This window comes from Salvelinus sp. IW2-2015, unplaced genomic scaffold (assembly GCF_002910315.2).
Source record: "Salvelinus sp. IW2-2015 unplaced genomic scaffold, ASM291031v2 Un_scaffold1537, whole genome shotgun sequence".
NCBI lineage: Eukaryota > Metazoa > Chordata > Actinopteri > Salmoniformes > Salmonidae > Salvelinus > Salvelinus sp. IW2-2015.
This window is the reverse complement of record NW_019942972.1, coordinates 62,251-70,781: the sequence shown is the minus strand read 5'-3', so window position 1 is coordinate 70,781 and position 8,531 is coordinate 62,251. Positions and strand designations below refer to the sequence as shown.

The following is an 8,531-nucleotide window of genomic DNA, read 5'->3' as shown; positions in this document are numbered from 1 at the left end:
GGACAGAGACATACAGTGAACATCCTTCTTGGAGGGGACAGAGACATAACAGGTGAACATCTCTTCTGGAGGGGACAGAGACATACAGGTGAACATCTCTTCTGGAGGACAGAGACATACAGGTGAACATCTCTTCTGGAGGGAGGACAGAGACATACAGGTGAACATCTCTTCTGGAGGAGGACGCAAGACATACAGGTGAATATATCTTCTGGAGGGACAGAGACATACAGGTGAACATCTCTTCTGGAGGGACAAGAGACATACAGGTGAACATCTCTTCTGGAGGGACAGAGACATACAGGTGAACATCTCTTCTGGAGGGGACAGAGACATACAGGTGAACATCTCTTCTGTCCTTGACCTATTCACCTATTCTTACAACATGCTCTCCACTGATTTGATTTATTAGGATCCCAATGGGGACAGCTAGTCTTACTGGAGTCCGACATATAACGAAAAATACATTACAGACAAAAAGACTTTACAATTGATACACATTTAAAAACACTAACATGTAGTTTGTGTCTGTGTGTGTGTGTGTGTGTGTGTGGTGTGTGTGTGTGTGTGTGTGTGTGTGTGTGTGTTGTGTGTGTTGTTTTGTGTGTGTGTGTGTGTGGTGTGTGTGTGTGTGTGTGTGTGTGTGTGTGTGTGTGTAGAACTGCTTGTGGTATGCAGTTTCTAAAGTTTTCCGTTTGGATGTTAGGTCCTCAGTTCTCACTAAATGCTCTTAGTCACAACTTCAACACGTATTTAAGTCCCAGAGCTCATTTAGTTAACTACACTGGTTGACTGAGGTGGTTATAAACCCTGGTTATTAGATCACATTATTGACATGGCAGCCCATTCCCTCTACTCGTCTCTCATATCCTGTCCTCAATAAAGCTCCCCAGCCGTGGGGAGCCGCGTTGATCACACTACCTCACACCTGATAACCCCTGGCTTTGATTTGATTCTAATCACACTATCACCCAAAATGACGGCAGTTTTGCAGCAATCTTTAAACATGCAGTCTAATGTCGTCTCAAGCAGTCTCAACAATGCAGTATTCAATATCAAAGGTGAAGGAATAGAAAATCCAGAATAAAACAAAAAATGAGCACCGGATCAATATTAGGTCAAATATGGACTCAAAACACCTGGATGTTTCTAGCACTTAAGCGTCTACATTATTTAGCTGTATTTGGGTGTTCGATACAATTTTTGTCCTAAAGGCGCAAATGTAAAAGTAGAATTATGTGTTGATACTGCCGACACTATATACATATAATTAAGAAAAAAGGCCAGAGAGGAACTACCCGGGTTTTATAATTAAGCAATAAGGCCCGAGGAGAAACTACCCGTTTTAATTAAGCCAATAAGGCCTGAGGAGGAACTACCCAGTTATAATTAAGCAATAAGCCTGAGGGGAACTACCCGGGTTTATAATTAAGCAATAAGGCCTGAGGAGGATCTACCCGGGTTTATAATTAAGCATAAAGGCCTGAGGAGGAACTACCCGTTTATAATTAAGCAATAAGGCCCGAGGAGGAATTACCCGGGGTTTATAATTAAACAATAAAGCCCGAGGAGGATCTACCCGTTTATAATTAAGCAATAAGGCCCGAGGAGGATCTACCCGGGTTTATAATTAAGCAATAAGGCCCGAGAGGAACTACCCGCGGTTATATAATAAGCAAAAAGGCCGAGGAGGAACTACCCGGGTTTTATAATTAAGCAATAAGGCCCGAGAGGAACTACCCGGTTTATAATTAACAATAAGGCCTCGAGGAGGAACTACCCGGTTATAATTAAGCAATAAGGCCGAGGAGGAACTACCCGGTTTATAATTAGCAATAAGGCCCGAGAGGAACACCCGGGTTATAAATTAAGCAATAAGCCCGAGGAGGAACTACCCGGGTTTATAATTAAGCAATAAGGCCGAGGAGGAACTACCCGGGTTTATAATTAAGCAATAAGGCCTGAGGAGGACTACCGGTTTATATTAAGCAATAAGACCCGAGGAGGAACTACCCGGGTTTTATAATAAACAATAAGGCCCGAGGAGGAACTACCCGGGTTTATACTTAAGCAATAAGGCCCGAGGAGGAACTACCCGGGTTTATAATTAAGCATAAAGCCTGAGGAGGAAACTACCCGGTTTATAATTAAGCAATAAGGCCTAAGGAGGAACTACCCGGTTTATAATTAAACAATAAGCCTGAGGAGGAACTACCCGGTTTATAATTAAACAATAAGGCCCGAGGAGGAACTACCCAGGTTATTAATTAAGCAATAAGGCCCGAGGAGGAACTACCCGGGTTTATAATTAAGCAATAAGCCCGAGGAGAAACTACCGGGTTATAATTAAGGCAATAAGGCCTGAGGAGAACTACCCAGTTTATAATTAAGCAATAAGGCCTGAGGAGGAACTACCCGGTTTATAATTAAGCAATAAGGCCTGAGAGGATCTACCCCGGGTTTATAATTAAGCAATAAGGCCTGAGGAGGAACTACCCGGGTTATAATTAAGCAATAAGGCCCGAGGAGGAATTACCCGTTTTATAATTAAACAATAAGGCCCGAGGAGGATCTACCCGGTTTTTATAATTAAGCAATAAGGCCCGAGGAGGATCTACCCGGGTTTATAATTAAGCAATAAGGCCCGCGAGGAGGAACTACCCGGTATAATTAAGCAAAAAGGCGCCGAGGAGGAACTACCCGGGTTTATAATTAAAGCAAAAAGGCCCGAGGGAGGAACTACCCGGTTTAATTAAGCAATAAGGCCTAAGGAGGAACTACCCGGTTTATAATTAAGCAATAAGGCCTAAGGAGGAACTACCCGGGTTTATAATTAAGCAAAAAGGCCCGAGGAGGAACTACCCGGTTATAATTTAAGCAATAAGGCCTGAGGAGGAACTACCCGGTTTTATAATTAAGCAATAAGGCCTGAAGAGGAAACTACCGGTTTATAATTAACCAATAAGGCCTAAGGAGGAACTACCCGGTTTATAATTAAACAATAAGGCCTGAGGAGAACTACCCGGTTTATAATTAAACAATAAGGCCCGAGGAGGAACTACCCGGTTTCATAATTAAGCAATAAGGCCCGAGGAGGAACTACCCGGGTTTATAATTAGCAATAAGGCCCGGGAGGAACTACCCGGTTTATAATTAAGCAATAAGGCCGAGGAGAACTACCCGGGTTTATAATTAAGCCAATAGGGCTGAGAGAGAACTACCCGGTTTATAATTAACAATAAGACCCGAGGAGGAACTACCCGGGTTTATAATTAAGCAATACGGCCTGAGGAGGAATACCCGGTTTATAATTAAGCAATAAGGCCTGAGGAGGAACTACCCGGGTTTATAATTAAGCCAAAGGCCTGAGGAGGAACTACCCGGGTTTATAATTAAGCAATAAGGCCCGAGGAGGAATACCCGGGTTAATAATTAAACAATAAGGCCCGAGGGGATCTACCCGGGTTATATAATTAAGCAATAAGGCCCGAGGAGGATCTACCCGGGTTTATAATTAAGCAATAAGGGCCGAGGAGGAACTACCCGGTTATAAATTAAACAATAAGCCCGAGGAGGAACTACCCGGTTTATAATTAAACAATAAGGCCCGAGGAGGACTACCCGGGTGTTTATAATTAAGCAATAAGGCCCGAGGAGGAAACTACCCGGTTTATAATTAAGCAATAAGGCCCGAGGAGGAACTACCCGGGTTTATAATACCCTATATATAGTGCTACCCTTAATTAAAATAGTGAGTTGCTGTCACAAATCTTCTGGGTTGGGAGTTTGATACTGGGCAGCGACCCTCACGCACGCACGCACACACATACACATACGCACACATACACACACGCACACACCATACGCACACACGCACAGTAATATCACAGTGGTGGAAACAGAAGGTGAGGACTCTGGGGGGATATTGGATAGTGGTAATAATAACACATCATTGGACTGAAGCCTGGCTTTGACCCCTGTCCTGTCTCACCCTGGCTGGTCAGGACCACTAACCACTGGAATGACCCATGTCCTGTCTCACCCTGGCTGGTCAGGACCACTAACACCTAGGAATGACCCATTCCTGTCTCACCCTGGCTGGTCAGGACCACTAACCACTGGAATGACCCCTGTCCTGTCTCACCCTGGTCAGGACCACTAACCACTGGAATGACCCCTGTCCTGTCTCACCTGGTCAGGACCCACTAACGCACTGGAATGACCCCTGTCCTGCTCACCCCTGGTCAGGACCACTAACCACTGGAATGACCCATGGTCCTGTCTCACCCTGCTGGTCAGGACCACTAACCACTGAATGACCCCTGTCCTGTCCCACCCTGGTCAGGACCACTAACCACTGGAATGACCCCTTTCCTGTCTCACCCTGTCAGGACCACTAACCACTGGAATGACCCCTTCCTGTCTCACCCTGGTCAGGACCTAACCTGGAATACCCCTGTCCTGTCTCACCCTGGTCAGGACAATTCACCACTGGAATGACCCCTGTCCTGTCCTACCCTGGTCAGGACAATTCACCACGTTCAAGCGCTCAGAGTAGGAGTGCTGATCTAGGATCAGTTTTAAGATCATATTATATGGACAAGGGGACCTGATCCTAGATCAGCACTCCAACTGAGACGCTTGAAACGGTCTTGATCGTTTGGGCCTTGACTTGCGTGAGAGTTCTACTACAATGTGGATATTCTATGAGTATTCTAGAACCAGTGAAGCCTCATCATAAGGTATTCTAGAACCAGTGAAGCCTCATCATAAGGTATTCTATGAGTATTCTAGAACCAGTGAAGTCTCATCATAAGGTATTCTAGGAGTATTCTAGAACCAGTGAAGCATCATCATAATGTATTCTAGGAGTATTCTAGAACCAGTGAAGCATCATCATAAGGTATTCTAGAACCAGTGAAGTCTCATCATAAGGTATTCTAGGAGTATTCTAGAACCAGTGAAGCATCATCATAATGTATTCTAGGAGATTCTAGAACCAGTGAAGCATCATCATAGTATTCTAGGAGTATTCTAGAACCAGTGAAGCGTCATCATAATGTATTCTATGAGTATTCTAGAACCAGTGAAGCATCATCATAAGGTATTCTAGGAGTATTCTAGAACCAGTGAAGCATCATCATAATGTATTCTATGAGTATTCTAGAACAGTGAAGTCTCATCATAAGTATTCTAGAACCAGTGAAGCCTCATCATAAGGTATTCTAGAACCAGTGAAGCATCATCATAAGGTATTCTATGAGTATTCTGAACCAGTGAAGCCTCATCATAAGGTATTCTAGAACCAGTGAAGCCTCATCATAAGGTATTTCTAGGAGTATTCAGAACCAGTGAAGCATCATCATAAGGTATTCTTAGAACCAGTGAAGCCTCATCATAGTATTCTAGAGTATTCTAGAACCAGTGAAGCATCATCAAAGGTATTCTAGGAGTATTCTAGAACCAGTGAAGCATCATCATAAGGTATTCTAGGAGTATTCTAGAACCAGTGAAGCTCATCATAAGGTATTCTAGGAGTATTCTAGAAGCAGTGAGCATCATCAGTAAGGTATTCTAGAACCAGTGAAGCATCATCATAAGGTATTCTAGGAGTATTCTAGAACCAGTGAAGTCATGATAAGGTATTCTAGAAGCAGTGAAGCATCATCATAATGCAGAGACCTGCCAGTTATTCCATCTCCTCTCCAAACCAAACTCTCAGCCAGTTCACCTCTTGGGCACACACACATATGCAACCACATGTGCACGTGCGCACACGCACGCACACACACAAAAACACACACACACAGACATACAGACACACACAACACCCACAACTAGAGCAGCCTACCTTGGCCTAGCCTTTGGGAGTTTTGTTGCTCGTGCTGTTGTTGCTGTCTCCGGGCTAGCTTCTTCATCTACAAATAAAAACACAATGCTGGTTAATAACAGACGCAAAAGCTTGACAAACATGGATAGACAATATGGTTCATACTTCAGGGAATCTTAGGCTACGTCCCAAATAGCACCCGTATTACCTATATAGAGCACTGCTTTTGACCAAAGCCTTTTGGGCCATAGAGTGCACCATGTAAGGAATAGCTAATGCCACATGGGACTGGGAATAGAGTAGCATTAAGGTGCCCTAAAACCCTGATCATTGCAAGTTGACTGTTRAAATGTTTATGAAAGTGATTGTATTTTTCCATCCTGTTTCATTTGGGGAGCAGCCTTTAGACGTCGTTCAGGTAGATCTCACCTTGGCTCTTTGGTTCTGGAACCACACTTGGACAACACGGACACTAAGGCCTGTCTCTGCCGCCAGCGTCTCTCTAACCTAGGGGGAGAAGTCAAAACAGACACGTTTAATCCCCCTCTTGTAAAGCACTCTTACAGAGGCAGTAAGAGGTGGTAGAAAGTATTTAAAATAAAGTATACTTCTGATGGTCGATAAAAGGGGGTTGTATGATAAGTGTCTGAATATAGTTGTTTAAATTCTTAAATGACATTTTATTCAATATTTAATACAYGAGTAGTAATATCTTAGTAGTATCTTCTAGAAGTGGTAGACACATTGTTATTTGATAAGACACAACAATAGTAGTAGGAAAAGCCTAAATTCGGACGGGCTCTAAAGTGCATGCTGTTTAAGACACAGTATTAAATTCAGTCCAATTTAATCTATTCCTGACCAAGATGGTTGCCATTATTGGAACATACTAGAGCTGCTCAGGTCTATGACATCATCTCCTCTTTGTGAATGATAGGATCTGTATGGTTTCGTCAGACGGTAAGGCGGTTACCTTCCGGCAGGGTTTGGAGGACACCTCGAAGGACGCCTTGAAGGCTCTCCTCTGCTGGGTGGTCAGGATGGTGCGCGGCCGTTTGGGACGGCGAGGGTCTTTCCCGTCGTCACTGCCCTTCCCCTGGCCCCCAGAGCCCTTCTCAGGCTTCCCGTCCAGCTCCTCAGCTTCACTCTTCTCTGCAAAAAGAAATACAACCAAAAAGCATTGTCATTTGAAACATTGTTGAACAGGTTTTCTAAATGCAACATAAATGACAACTAACCCTTGACTACTACATCCAGCAGCAGATTTTTCTTTAAAATAAATGTGTACGGGATAATGTTATAGAATCGTAAAAGGAAATAATCAATATTGATATACTCTGYATTGATAGGCATGAGAGAGCGTGTCTACAGTTGTCTGGTGAATTAACAGGATCGGTGGGTCCCGGTGGGTCCCCCAYGGGACGGTTGAGCTAACGTAGGCTAATGCGATTAGCATGAGTTTGTAAGTAACTAGAAAATTTCCCAGGACATAGACATATCTAATATTGGCAGAAAGCTTAAATTCTTGTTAATCTAACTGCACTGTCCAATTTACAGTAGCTATTACAGTGAAATAATACCATGCTATTGTTTGAGGGGAGTGCATATTGCATTATCTTGCTTCAGGTCCTGAGCTACAGGCAGTTAGATTTGATATGTCATTTTAGGTGAAAATGAGTGGGGGGGGGGGGTCTTGCCTTCTTTGGATTAAAAAAAAAAAAAGACAACAGTCATTGGACATTGTGTGTTTCAGCAGAGTTCTAGCAGAAGTTGTTGACAGAACTGAAACAGCATCGCTTTGACCTCTTCTCCACTGTTTCATGACCGGTATCCACACATAGAGAATATAATGGAAGATCATTGTTACATCTATTCATTGGATCCCATTTCATTATTTCCATGACTTTCTTACTGTTATTAGTTCAACTTCTTATTAGTTCAACTATCGTTCAACTTCTTCCATTTAGCCAAATATTTGACTCCGATCATGTATTTAATTAAGGATCTTAAAATTGTTGATTAACACACATTCATAATATGTTAAATTAAGCTCCCCGGGTTTAAATAACCTGTCTGTTTAATACCCCTGTCTGGTTTTAATCCCTAATCCTGTCGTTTTAATAACGCCTGTCGTTTTAAATACCCTGTCGGTTTTAATAACCCCTGTCTGGTTTTAATAACCCCTGTCGGTTTAATAACCCCTGTCGGTTTTAATAACCCCTGCTGGTTTTAATAACCCCTGTCGGTTTAATAACTGTCCGGTTTTAATAACCCCTGTCTGGTTTAATAACACTGTCATGGTTTAATAACCGTTCTTTTATAACCTGTCTGGTTTTAATAAACCTGTCTGGTTTTAACCCTGCCTGGTTTTAATAACACCTGTTGGTTTTATAACCCCTGGTTTTATAACCTGCTGTTTAACACCTGTCTGGTTTTAATAACACTGTCTGGTTTAATACACACCTGTCTGGTTTTAATAACCCTGCCTGGTTTTAATAACCCCTGTTGGTTTAAATAACCCCTGTCTGGTTTTAATAACCCCTGCCCTGGTTTTTAATAACAACTGCTGTTGGTTTAATAACACCTGTCTGGTTTTAATAACCCTGCTGGTTTTAACTACACCCTGCTGGTTTTTAAATAACCTTGCCTGGTTTTTAATCCCCTGCCTGTTTTAATAACCCTGTCTGGTTTAATAACCCAT

At 42.8% G+C, this 8,531-nt stretch overlaps 1 pseudogene; it reads right to left on the bottom strand.

The window, feature by feature from the left end:
• LOC112071169 (LIM/homeobox protein LMX-1.2-like) overlaps positions 1 to 8,531 on the bottom strand; it is a 23,511-nt pseudogene that overhangs the window by 4,007 nt on the left and 10,973 nt on the right.